Source organism: Somniosus microcephalus, chromosome 10, assembly GCF_052327205.1.
Source record: "Somniosus microcephalus isolate GS21.2 chromosome 10, FLI_Smic_1.0, whole genome shotgun sequence".
NCBI lineage: Eukaryota > Metazoa > Chordata > Chondrichthyes > Squaliformes > Somniosidae > Somniosus > Somniosus microcephalus.
This window is the reverse complement of record NC_140996.1, coordinates 87,252,749-87,267,280: the sequence shown is the minus strand read 5'-3', so window position 1 is coordinate 87,267,280 and position 14,532 is coordinate 87,252,749.

Below are 14,532 nucleotides of genomic sequence, written 5' to 3'. Positions count from 1 at the left end.
ATGACATCATCGGTAGCAGCGCAGCGCTAATGGCTAGCGCCGCCATTAGCGCCCCGCTAAATTTAGCGGGAGGCATGGCCAGTGTCGCAAAAACCACTAAATGCCCTCTTAGGGTGCTAACGGGTGGCGCAGCCCACTGAATTTCTGGGCCTATGAACCTTAGCTGTCAAACTATAGAGTAGTGTAAGTACTCACCCAATCAGCTGCTTCCTCCTGCCCACGTCACATTTTGAATCATGACGTGGCACTGGAACGCCGTTGCCAGTCTGCGATATTGTGTAAAAAAGCCCGCAAAAGTGAGTTCAAATACTCACTGTGTCTCCGCTCGCACCGCTCCGGACAATGGCCGACAGAGAAACGGAGTCAACGGGGGAAATTTTAACCCACAAAAATAGGTGGGTTGGGGTCAGGTGAAATGTATAAATTTTAAAATTTCAAACCTGACCTGTAAGGTTCGAAAATTCCTACACAACCCCAGAACACAAGGAAAGTCATATTTAAAATGATTTTGGGAACATCACAGAAGAAATCTGCAAAAAGGATAAAAGTGTGGTGGGCCAAACAGAAGAATTTCAAAGAGTAATTTAAGGAAGAGACTTTTGGAATGTTTTACAGAGTTATTGGGCAAAAGGGATTTAAAATAAAAATCCCAGGAAGATTTGGCTGGTTTAAAAGACATGTTCAGGCTTGCAAAAGGCTGGAACAACGGGGAGGCGGGGTGGACCCCCGAAGTTTGGATATAGTACTGTCTAGGAATGTCCAGGGCCACCCCAGTTTTACATAAGGACAATGAAGCCTGTTTTCCCGCCAAGAAGTTGCAGAGCCAGGTATCGAATAAACAGGACATGTCCCCAGCCATACAAAGGAAGGAACATTAGCCCTACAGGTTACCACAAACAAACAGTCCAAAGTCAATTAAAGAGATTGACAAATGTTTTGCATTTTAAAACTAGTTTCAAGGCAATCCTGAAACCAGTTAAAGGCCGATTAAGTCTAGATCAGCCATCCCCTAAACTCATTAAGTTTGGATGAGCCATCCCCAAAGCTCATTAAAGTTTTAAAAGATATTAAAAATAACGAACCCGCCAAATTTAACAAAGGAAACTGAGATTTGGCGTTCAGATAAGCCAGGCCCCAAATTAGTATAATTGAGACCTGCCTTCTCAGTGCGCAGTACAGTCGAGTCAAGACAAGAGACAACAGTGAGACAGCTCAAATGGACAGCCAGTCCGAGTTCAAGTTCAGCCAACCAGCTCAAGAGAAAGGTCATCATCGGAGACTCGAAGGAAGAAAGAAGAAATGGAGATCGCAGCAACCAAAGGCCTACAGAAACCAACAACCACCAATATTACCACCAACCAGGTAACATTGGGCCACCGCGACCAACAAGAAACCAACCGCTGAAAAACTCACGAACCAAAGACTTGTTTCCACTCTACAGGCTAGTCTGACTTACCCCTGGGTAAGATTTGGACATTAATTGACCCTAAAACTAGCCCTAACCAAAGGAAATTGGGTACTTACCCTATAGATCCAACAGAGCGACTAACCGCATCAACGGACCAACCCAAACTGAAGATCCAACGCAGGCGCAGTCTTCTACCATGTCCAAGGTACGGCAGGCCCCAACCACCACAACTAAAGAGAACCCCAAAATCGCAAACCTCTACACACCTTTCAAGCAAGTCGTTTTGGTGAGCATTTCCTGGTCCTCTGGATTCCAGCCTAGCTAGTGTAGTGGGACTGGGAGGGTAAGGGATTTTGTTTATTGTACTTCTCCCTTGCTTATTCTGTGTGTTCCCCACCCTTTTAAAGTGTAAGTTTTATTGTATTGTATATTTTCCTGTCTCAAAATAAATATCTGAATTCTTTTGACTAACCTAGATGTCTGTTGCAAGTTTATTACAACCCCCAAATAAGTCCAAAGTCTAGAACAAAAGGGAGTGGGAGCGATTTGAACCGCTCAAAGGAGTCAGAGGTAAAGCTGACAAACAACACCCGTGTACACCACCACCCCTTACAGACCTCACCCTCCCACTTCCAGGTTTAACAGAGGCAGGACAGGGGCTGGGAAGTCAGCCAATTCCCTGGAGTTTGGATGGGCCATCCCCGATTGGTGATTTAAATATTATAATGAGGCAGAGAGTCTCACATTTAACCTGTTTTACAGGTTTAACCCTGGCCGGCTGGGTTTCCCAGACCTCGGGAAACCCGACAGCTCAAAGGAGGCAAGGACAGCTTCGTCGAAAATCTAAATGACTTTACAGCACTGCATGTGGGCCAGGAGGAGCAGGAGTGCTTCCCCCTGGCACATCAAGCTTACCTGCCTCCCTGGCATCACACCCATCAGCCCGTATCAGAACCCCCCCCATGCAAAGACCCCCCCGCAGGATCTGACCCCCACCCCACCCACCACCACCACAATGTTCTCACTAATGCAGCAGTAGCTTCCTTACCTGCTCCTGCAGCTCCGACCACCTCTGGCATGCTCCTTGTCTGACTGGGAGCCAAGCCTGTCAATCAGGCTGGCAGTGATCCTGTTAAAGAAAAAAGACACACGCTGAACATTCAAGGAAACCCGGACCTCTGGGTGTCCCGACCGAAACTCTGACCCCTGCTCAGAAAACCTGCCCCTGTCAATATCGGTGCCTACATTTCAGGTCAGTGACCTTGCATCAGAACTGGGAAATGTTACAAATGTAACAGGTTTTAAGCAAGTACAGAGGCAGGGAAATGGGGAGGGGAGGAAAGAACAAAAGGAACGGTCTGTGATAGGGTGGAAGGCAGGAGAGATTAAATGACAAAAGAGATGATAGTGCAAGGCAAAAAGGGTGGTAATGGGACAAGTAAAGAGACAAACAATGGGTCTAGAGAAGCTGTAAATGGTAACAGCAGAATCATTACCAGCAGCACCTGCTGTCTAAAAAAATGGGAGCAGTGCTTATGATCTGTAATTGATGAACTTGATGTTGAGTCCAGAAGGTTGTGAAGTGCCGAAAGATGAGGTGCTGTTCCTTGAGCTTCCATTGAGCTTTGTTGTAACAGTATTGGAGGCTGAGGACAGAGAGGTGGGAGTGGGAGTGGGACGGAGAATTGAAATAGCAAACGACCGGAAGCTCAGGATCACGCTTGAATGAAAATGTTCAACAAAGCAGTCACCTGATCTGCGTTTAGTCTCCCCAATGTAGAGGAGACCGCATCGTGAGCAGCGAATAAAGTGTACTAAGGTAAAAGAAGTACAAGTAAATTGCTGTTTCACCTGGAAGGAGTGTTTGGGGCCCTGGAGAGTGGGAATATCAAATACATTTTCCCAAGATGTTTTGGGGGTGAAATTGATGTTTGTGAATCAGCAGCTCATTTAACACCATGCCTGATCTTTTCAACAACAACTGCATTTATATAGCATCTGTAAAGTAGTAAAAATGTCACAAGGTACTTTATAGGTGCGTTTTCAGACAAATTTTGCCACATTAGGGCATGTGACAAAAAGCTTGGTCAAAGAGGTAGGTTTTAAGGAGCGACTTAAAGGAGAAGAGAAAGGTAGAGATTTGGAGTGGTTTAGGGAGGGAATTCCAGAACTTAGGACCGAGACAGCTGAAGGCACTGATGCCAATGGAGGAGCGATGATAATCGGGGATGCGCAAGAGAGCAGAATTGGAGGAGTGCTGATATCTCGGATCAAGGATGAGGGTTTCAGCAGCAGATGAGCTGAGGCAGAGGCAGAGACGGGCGTTATTACAAAGATGGAAATAGGCGGTCTTGGTGATGTAGAGGACGCATTGAGATCATGGGCTGAGAGCCGATTCGTGCTACTGACGACAAACCAATTTCACCCCCCAATATGTTTTGTAACTTTTTGATTAACATAACAGGTTATTATAACAACTCATGCCAAACAATACCAAAGGAGTATATGATTCTGTCTGCTGAGATACACAAAACAATTCATATGCACAAGGCAAACAGGTTTTGAAGTTAATTGAATCCCTCTTCACAATGGAACAAACCAATTCATCTGTAGCAGATTCTGTAAATGTTGCTAACCTTACCACAGAGGATTACTCTTTCAATAGCCTTTGTAGCACAGCTCAGAAAAGTTGTACCGATAACACTGGGAAATCTTAGGGAAGTGTATTAATTAGATCATGTCTCCGTCAACCAGCCTGCAGTTTTAAAATTCGTACATGGGATGTGGTCATCGCTGGCAAGGCCAGCATTTATTGCCCATCCCTAGTTGCCCTTGAGAAGGTGGTGGTGAGCCAACTTCTTGAAATGCTGCAGTCCATGTGGTGAAGGTACTCCCACAGAGCTGTTAAGGAGAGAATTCCAGGATTTTGACCCAGCGACGATGAAGGATCAGCGATATACTTCTAAGTCGGGATGGTGTGTGACTTGGAGGGGAACTTGGAGGTGGTGGTGTTCCCATGCGCCTGCTGCCCTTGTCCTTCTAGGTGGTAGAGGTCGTGGGTTTGGGAGGTGCTGCTGAAGAAGTCTTGGCGAGTTGCTGCAGTGCATCTTGTAGATGGTACACACTGCAGCCACAGTGTGCTGGTGGTGGAGGGAGTGAATGTTTAAGGTGGTGGATGGGGTGCCAATCAAGCGGGCTGCTTTGTCTTGGATGGTGTCGAGCTTTTTGAGTGTTGTTGGAGCTGCCCTCATCCATGCAAGTGGAGAGTATGCCATCACAATCCTGACTTGTGCCTTGTAGATGGTGGAAAGGCTTTGGGGAGTCAGGAGGTGAGACACTCGCTGCAGAATACCCAGCCTCTGACCTGCTCTTGTTGGCACAGTGTTTATCTGGCTGGTCCAGTTAAGTCTCTGGCCAATGGTGACCCCCAGGATAATGATGGTGGGGGACTCGGTGATGGTAATGCCGTTGAATGCCAAGGGGCGGTGGTTAGACTCTTACTTGTTGGAGATTGTCATTGCCTGGCACTTGTGTGGCGCAAATGTTACCTGCCACTTATCAGCCCAAGCCTGAATGTCCTTCAGGTCTTGCTTCATGCAGGCATGGACTGCTTCATTATCTGAGGAGTTGCGAATGGCATTGAACACTGTGCAATCATTAGTGAACATCCCCAATTCTGACCTTCTGATGGAGGAAAGGTCGTTGATGAAGCAGCTGAAGATGTTTGGGCTGAGAACACTGCCCTGAGGAAATCCTGTAGTGATGTCCTGGGGCTGTGATGATTGACCTCCAACCACTACAACCATCTTCCTTTGTGCTAGGTATGACTTCAGCCAGTTTCCACCCAGCCCCCACACCCGATTCCTATTGATTGGATATTTCTTTCATAATCCATAATTTCCAAGCCAATAGATATCCAAAAATCTCAATAGGATGAAAGATTCCAGAAGACTGAAAATAATGCAAATATACATGTATTAATAGATGTATATTTGCATTGATTTCATTCTTCTATACATTCATATTCTCCTAGCTTTCATGTGACCATTCATGGTCTTCTTAGCATGCCCTGTGGGAATGAATGACATATTGAATGTGTATAAATGCCTTCAGACCTTGGGCTAAAAATGCGATTGCATATCGCCTGTTGTTTGAGCGCTACGGGTGCCGTTCTGGATCCGAAATGGCATCCGAGCCACACGCGTGCAATTTAGGTGCCATCATGGTGAGGGCATTAGCATCAATGCTGGGATCATGCGCCTGAAGTATGTAGAGTAGGCAGATCATGGCGTCAATCAGCGTGCAATGCTGATTTGATGCCAGCGCTGGCATTTTCATCCTCAAAGCTGGAAGTAATGCCCTGTGTTAACCTCGCACCACTGACCATGCATTCAGCAGCTGGAAGGACACCCTACCATCGATATTTAAAGGGATAACTCAGAGGGTGGTGAATCTTTGGAATTCTCTACCCCAGAGGGCTGTGGAGGCTCAGTCGTTGAGTATATTCAAGACAGAGTTCGATAGACTTTTGAATATTAAGGGAATCAAGTGATATGGGGATAGTGTAGGAAAGTGGGGATGAGGTAGAAGATTAGCCACGATCTTACTGAATGAGCCGGCTTGAAGGGCCGTGTGGCCTACTCCTGTTCCTATTTCTTATGTTCTTGTGATCACCAACCACTCTAAGGTAAGCTGCTGATTAATTTCTACTGGGTCTCTGTAAGTTTATGGAACAGTTGGAGCTTTCTAGACTTGTTTAAATTTGGTGAGGTGACAGGGAGTGGTGCTGCAAATGGAGGAGGCCTTGCTTCTGACTTCAAGGGTTCTGGCCAGGCCACTTGCTGCCAGTCATGGGTGCTCAAGTTGTCATCCCCCTTGGCCTGCAGCATTGCAGGAGATGGAGCAGAGGCAACTAAGAAGAGGACACGCTGCTCACAGCGGGAGGAGGAGGAGGGGGAAAAGGGCTCTCAGCAGGAAGCTTTACCCACCTAGGGTCTTCCGAGAGTAAATTTCTTACCTCAGCCTGAGCCAGGATCAGTGTGTGAGGCATCTGCGCTTTACAATGGAGGTGCTCACAGAACTCTACCACCTCTTCCTACCAGACCTGCAGCCTCACACCAGGGCAAGGACAGTGCTGCCAGTGGCTGTGACGGTAACTGTGGCCCTGAGTTTCTTCACATTGGGATCATTCCAGGCTCGAGCAGGCTACTGAATCCACGTCCTCGGAGCTACACTGCTGGCACTCATCATGGTGGCTATCTGCTTCCACTGCACTTTGCACGGTTACCTGGAGGACCATTCTCCTCCTATTGACCTCCTGCACCAAGGTCTCCAGTGCTGCATCGGACAACCTTAGTGCATGCTCTTTCTCCTGTTGTGTCATCAATAATAGTTCCTTTCCACTGTCTTAATGTGATGAAATATGTCATTCATCAGACTCTGTAGTTAACTACATATATTGTATTGCCTGCTCCTGTGTTTGTATTGCCTGCTCCTGTGTTTTTACCTTGTATTGTATATAGTGCAGCGCCCCCTTTCTCCCCATTGGGTGTGTCGGCTCCGCCCATACCTGGCCCGACTTAAGACAAGCCCAGGCTTGTCTTGCAGCAGAACAGCAGAATGCTAGGTGAAGACACAGGCATCTTTCTTTGCTAATAAAAGCCTTGTTTTATCCAGTTAACTTTGAGCCTTGAAGTTATTGAGGCACATCACTCTTTCTCCTGTTGTGTCATCAATAATAGTTCCTTTCCACTGTCTTCCTCAGCCAGTTCAATATTCTGCTGCAGGCAGAATTCACCTTCCTTTAAAAGGAGCAGATTGCCTTTAAATAGTGGAGGCTAGCTTTAATTGCTGCTGGCCTCGCACAAACTTGGGCCCCCTTCTGAGTGTTCAGCCACTCAGCAGCACGTCCAGCACTGGGCTGCATGCTAGAATCATGGAAATGTACAGGCAGCACGAAGTTCATGCGCTGCCTCCAGTCCTCCAAACGGGCGCGGGTTGCTAGCGCATCGCGATCCCCGCGCCTGTTTTCGGGGGCAAACAATTTTCTAGGACCTTATTTCCAAACCCTGAGTGACCTTGCTTGGATCAGTTTGTGTTTATTTTGCCCAATCCAGTCCACTTTATGTTGAGGACTGCTTGAAGTTACCGAGTTCTCTGCCCCAGATAATGCTTGTACTTACGCATTGCATAAGTCAAAACATCTCAAAGCACTTCAAACAATGAATTACTTTTGGAGTGTAATAACTCTTGCTTTGCTGGAATCTTGGTGAATACGAAATATCAAATTTGATTCCAGCCTTTCCTATCAGAGCTGCCCTCATTCAAGTTCACAGGACCCGATCGTTCCCTAATAACTAATAGAGTAGTGATTCAGTTGCATTATCTGTAGTAAAATTCATGGTGAAATTCCACTGTGGGATATTGGTGCATGAATGCTTAATATGTTGGTCCGAAATCCCTTTCTCTGCTGGAGGCAACCTCTAAAAATGTGGAGAGAGGAATTTCAGATGAATGTATTAAGCGCCTAGGGTCAATTCAAACTTGCCGAATCTACGTTAACTTGTCTCAAAATGGAGTCGGTGACTCTCTGCCCTGTTAATGGTGCTGATTGGCCTGCTGCCACTTTTATGGTGGCCTAGATCTCGGTGGCTGAGGTGCCTGCTTCTTTCAGTAGGCTGGAGTGCTCCTTTGGACCCCACAGAAATAATCTGGGCTACTGCTGCCCTGAGTTATCCCACCCCTTACCCCCCAGAGGACTTTCTTCATTGCTGGCCAGTCTAATATTGCACTGGCCTCAATCCATTGAGCTGCATCAGGATGTCAGTTTGGCACCCGCATCTCACCGGTTCCAGTTAAACGAGGCCCAGGCCTCAAATTGGCACTGGCCTCTTCAGTGTCCGAACATGGGTGCTTTGCCTGTCCAACGCCCAAAAGTTCAAATCGACCCCCTTGAGTGACAGTATCTCGTGCTGTATCTTCAGTGCTCCTGTCATCTCTCACATCCACAGCGTGTAGGGGTAACCTTTACCAGTTAGCATTCCCGGTACAAAGTTTGTACAATGGTAATTTAGGCACAATGACCTGTGCATCTAATCCATCACCTGCATGACTTTTCATTCATTATGATTCACGGAGAGGAAAATAGTGATTGCTGTGCATTAGACACCCTGACCTGCGTCTGAATTCTCAGCCCGCTCTCCCAGCACATTCAACCCTGTGTGGCGAGAGCATGAATTTGGTTTACTCCAAATTACTTTTCCTGTGGTAAGATTCATTACAGAAGTTTCTTAAAATGATTACTATTTAAATGCAATGAAGAAATTATCATTTGCCAATAGCTCGAGTGAACCCAAGTCTCCGACTCTAATAAAAGCAGGTATAAATTCAAGTGTATATTGTACTTGAAAATTTACTGAGCTCTTGACAGCTGCTCAAACTCTGTATTATGTTTATCTGTCAACAAATGTGTCTGTTTATCTAAGTAAACAACTATGCGGTAGATTCCTCCCCTCCCCCCAACCACCCACCCCGGACTCATTCGTATCGGTGTGGAGGGCTCCTGCTGGAGATTGAGCACTGTGGGATAGCCCACCAGCTCTGGGCCCACCACAATGGCAGGTGGCCAGTCGTCCTCCGAGTGGGAAGAAGGTAAGTGCTTGGGAGGACCCTCGATTTCTGTAGAGGCGGGGAACTGGAGCAGTCCAGGCTGGTTCTGTGAACCCTTGAGGCCGCACGAAAATTAAGAGGTACTTACTTTGGGATCCTCTTGGGCCGCCAGCTGATACTGGTTAAAACCGACATGGTGCACACTCCACCAAGTTCAGCCCAAAAATGGCAGTCGGGGTGCTTTGTATGCCACAGGTCACCGATTAGCATTTTAAATGGACCTACCACCTGTTAGATCCGTGGTTCAGTGGATAAAGAATTACACGGATGCTGTACTTAAACAAACAACAGGTCTTTACTGGAGGAGGGTCATCTCTAGACTGGAGTACAGAGGCATGCGCACAGCTTATATACCGGTGTGGTTACTGCCGGTACTACAGTATACAGGAGCTGTAAAAAGTAGTTCTGACTTAAAGCACATACACTACACCACCTGACTCCACGGCCGCAGCGACGGTGGGAACAGGGCAGTAAGTCATTGTCCCATCGTTTTTTGGTGCTTCCACTCTATTGCCACTGGGCGGGAGCCCTGAACATTGAGCCCTGTCTGTCAGTGTGTAGAACTTTGAGAAAAGTAGATCTGCTGCTGTCTGGTGAGGCCTGTTCAGTCGAACGCCCTGCTGCCCTGTAGCAGGTTGCTATCTTGAATCCATTCTAACCCAATTTCTTCTCCACTGTTTTACCCTCAATAAGCCTAGCCGGATTGAATTAAAGTTACAGAACATTAATGAATACCTGCATTGGCTTCTTTGATACGACATTGCAGTAAACTTTCCTTTGCACTCACTACTTGGGGCTAAATTTAATTATTTACTCTGTGCTTTGGTATTTTACATTTTCGTTGGTGCTTCAAGGCATACTGCCAGCATATAGTACAGTAAAACTAAAACAAAATCCTTCCCAGCTTGAGAAACAATTTAAAATTGGCACTAGCATATAAAAAGATAAAAGGAAAGCTTTGTAGCTGCACAGCACTTGTACTTCATTCATAGGTAATGTGCATTGCAGGGATTCAGATCAACTGACCTCCTAAAATATAAATGTACGGAATTGACTGCGCCACAGAACCGCGATGCCTAGAGCATCACGTTTAGGCACCCATTCATACCAGCTCACCTACCCACCTGCCCAACATCAGGCATGTAATCTCCTGGAAGTGGCAAAAAAAACAAGAATAAATGACCCAAGGTCAATCAGGAAAAAATAAATCAGAGAAATTCCCCTGCAAACCCTTTTGGCGATCGAACCTGCTTCAGGAGACAACATAGTATGTTAGGAATGTGAATTAATTCAACATGCAGTTAAATACTTGATGATTTATTACTAATTAAACATTGCATTTATACACACACAGATTACATAGGATGTTATGCCATAGAAGATGTACACATTACAGTTAAGGATGGAAGGGGGGTGAAATTGCTCTTTGCCAATAGCGCAAAATGTGCCCATAATGAATTGCCAGCCCGTTTTACTCCGCTCCCAGTGACTTCAATGGAAAAGACAATCAGGCGTGGTGTAAAATGGGCTGTCGATTCACTATGAGCCCATTTTGCGCTACTGGCTCAGACTAATCTCATCCCCGGGGAGTCTATTCTGTAATTCTGTGACAGGAAAAATACATCCTATTTTCAAGTCTTGCGCAAGGCTTGTTAGTTTTATACTTGTGTCTTTCAGTTCTCTATTCATGGTTCAAATTTAAGAATCTGTTTGCATCCACAGCAAAGTCTCTGTCAGCATTTTGCAAACCCAGATCACAGCTCCTCTCAGTGAAAACAAGTCGGGGTAATTTTGAATTGGTGCTATAGTGTAAAAGGGGTGATAGCGAATCGGCAGCCCGATTATATTTCCATTGAAGTCAATGGGAGAGGATGTAAAATGGACTGCCATTTCGCTATCACCCCTTTTACACTATCGCACAAAGTCAAAATCTACCCCATTGAATTTTACAAGAAAATTTTCATAGCTTAGAGCCTTTGCACTTGTTCCCTGAATGAAAGCATCATGTTGCCTAGTAAGTGCTCATCCATTATAGGATCTATCAAAGTGGTTTCTAATCAGCAGCCTCATTGCACTGAGAGTGGACATCAAGAATCTATGGCCTAGAAATTCAGTTGTTTGCGCCAGCCGCTAGCGCCTTAGGAGGAGGAGAAGTGGGGTGCTAAGCGGCTAGCGCCCGGGTGCAGCGCGATCTGCACCTCTCGCAAACTTCAGTTAATATTTAGCGGCGGCGCAAAACCTTTGCACGCGCTCAGCTGCGCGCGCAGATCCTGACGTCATTTCATGGTGCAACGCCCTTTGTGCGCCCCAAACCGGAAATTCAGTGGCGCCGGCCTATTGTGTGCCTGGCGCCCCTAGCGACTGGTGGAGGGGAACGGTTCCCAGTCGCTGCGGGGCGCGGGGGGCGCTAATTAAAGGGTTCTCCTCCTGCAGTATAAATGGCAGCCATTTTGCACCACTCCTTCTTTGTGAGAGACGGATCTTTGGAGAGAGACAAAGGTAGAGAGCTTTCTGGTTTGGCTCAACACTCGCACAGGTACTTGTGGCTTCAGGCCACAGCTTTGCACTTGTCTTTAACTTCAGAGTCATAGCATTGATTGGAAACATATAATGGGGGCTGCAATGGGTGGAAACGTTGGGCTTCTCCATTGCATTCAAAGGGCTCAGAGGCGCCGTGAGAGAGTGCCAGTCATGGCCAGACGGAGAAGGGGCAACAGGCGTTGGCAAAGGAGGCCTTACCAACCCAGGGTATACCGACAGTAGTTCTCATATCTGAACATGTCTGAGGAGCAGTGTGTTCGGAGGCTGCGATTCAGAAGGGCGGTGGTCACTGAGATCTGCCACCTGCTTCGCAGAGATCTGCAGCCACAGCTGAGGAGCAGGACGTCTCTGTCGGTGGCAGTGAAGGTGACGGTGGCTCTCAACTTCTATGCCACCGGCTCCTTCCAATCCGCTACTGGGGACATTTCCAACATCTCCCAGTTTGCGGTACATTGCTGCATCCGTCAGGTGACCAATGCCCTTTTCAGAAGGAGACGTCAGTTCATCTCCTTCCCCATGACCATTGACAAGCAGCAACAGCGTGCAATGGGCTTTGTAGCATTAGCGGGCTTCCCCATGGTGCAGGGCGCCATTGACTGCACGCATGTGGCTTTGCGGGCACCTCTAGAGAATGCCGAGGATTACCGCAACCGGAAGGGCTACCATTCGCTCAATGTGCAGTTGGTGTGTGACCACAGGCAGCTCATCCTAGCTGTCAATGCCCGCTTTCCAGGCAGCAGCCACGATGCCTTCATCCTGCGCCAGATTTCTGTGGCAGACATGTTCGAGGCCCAGTCTCACCCACGAGGATGGCTTCTCGGGGACAAAGGCTATCCTTTGTGCACCTGGCTGATGACCCCGGTCTGTGCGCCCAGCACCCCTGCTGAAGAGGGATAAAATGCGAGCCATCAAGCAACCAGGAACATCATTGAGCAAACAATCGGCCTGCTGAAGCAACGGTTCTGCTCTCTGGATCGTTCTGGGGGAGCCCTACAGTACTCGCCTGAGCGAGTCTCCCATTTCGTTGTCGTATGCTGCACAACCTGGCTATCCGCAGGACTCAGCAACTGCCAGCAGACATTGGAGGACCACCAGAGGAGGAGGAAGAGGAGGAGGACCAGCACAGGAGGGAGGCAGAAAGTGCAAGGGCCGCCCGTCGGCGGCTTATTGCAAGTCGGTTCTAGGCCCCCTCTCAGGGAATGGCTTGTGCCAATGGCAGAAGATGAATGTAGCCGCTCCACAAGCCCTCAGCCGAGCAGGGCAACCAGGACTTCCAAAAGAAAGCATGGACAGTGCAATTTAAGAATTTTTTTTACTATGATACCTCTGTGCCCTTCCCACATGACAAACTAATGGAGAGAAACCCCCCCCAAAAACACAAATACACCAGTCTTCGCATTTACAAGTAAAACAAATATACCAGTCTCGGCCTTTAAATATGAAACAAATACACCAGTCTCGGCCTTTAAATATGAAACAAATACACCAGTCTCGGCTTTTATATATGAAACAAATACACCAGTCTTGGCTTTTATAAGTAAAACAAAACATTTGGCCACACCTTCTACTTTTTCCCCTGCGAGGGTAATCCGTTTCGCTTCCGTGACTGGCCCCTACCCGCCCTGCAGCTCCTCCTCAATGGGACCCCAGTGGCTGCAGCAAGGCTGGGGGAAGGCTGCTGAGGGTCAGATGGTGAGACGGCAGATGCCCTTGGGGGTCGGCCTGGACCAGCTCTGGGCCTGGAGGGGTGGCTGCTGACTGCTCCAACTCTGCTTGGGTGGCAGCAGTCTGTCCAACAGCTGGTGGCAGCTGCAATGGAGGAGTGACAGTGTTGGCTGCAGGAATGCTGCCAACCTGACAGATCACCGGCACTCCCTGGTCGGCTGAGACATTGGTACGCGCACGGGCCAGCACTGCAGCATGCGCAGCAATCTGCTGAGGCACAGACTGCTGGGCTGCTGTGGCACAGCGAGTGCCCCGGCGATGCCTGGCCGATCCAGCGAGTGTGGCAGCAGTTAGTGCCCGTGTGGCCCTGGTCTGTGTCTGCATGACAGCAGCCAGTGAATGCACGGCACGACTGAGCACTTGGCTGGAAGCCGCCTGTGAAGCAGCGAAGTCCTGCTGACTCCTAGCCTGTGCTGCCGAGATGTCCTGCAGACTCCTGGCCTGTGCTGCACTGAATTGTTGCAGACTCCTGGCCTGTGCTGCACTGAATTGTTGCAGACTCCTGGCCTGTGCTGCCCCGAATTCCTGCACACTCCTTGCCAGTGACTCTATGGAGTCAGGCATCCTTGCCACTGCAGCCATGAGCTCAGTGTGCCTGCGCTCAGCCTGGGCACCCATTTCCGCTAGGAGCCGCACCTCCTCTGCGCTCACCGTAGCAGGACTGGAGGCCGCACTCACCCTCCAGGGAGAAGGCCGCCGAGCTTCCCCACCCCTCCCGCGTTGCTGCAGCCCGCTGGTCCCCGGAGCTTCACTATCCTCCAACCCTTCCCCCCTGCTCCCCTCCAGGGAAGACGTGTCACCATCATGGCCATGGGCTGCCTCGGCTGAGGGTGTCCCTGATGGGCTGGCTTCCTCTTCCTCCTCCTCTATGTCTGACTCAGACACAGTGCCAGCTTGAGGGGCCACCTCCTCACCTGGCGAGTCACCATCTGAAAGCAGGGAGGCACAAGAGTTGCTTTAGAGTGAGGACAGGGTGGCAGCGAGGGAGGCATGAGTGCTGCTGTGCACTGCATTGGTTCGATAGTGGCAAAGGATGCTGGCGTGAGGCGCAAGTGGAAAGGGAGAGGTCAAAAAGGTGATGACCTTACCATTGGTGCCCAGAACAGGGTCAGCATCTCCAGTGGCGACGGGTCACTCAGCCGGCCTGCCATGATCCGCTCCACTCGCTGCTCGAGGTCGCTCAGCTGTTT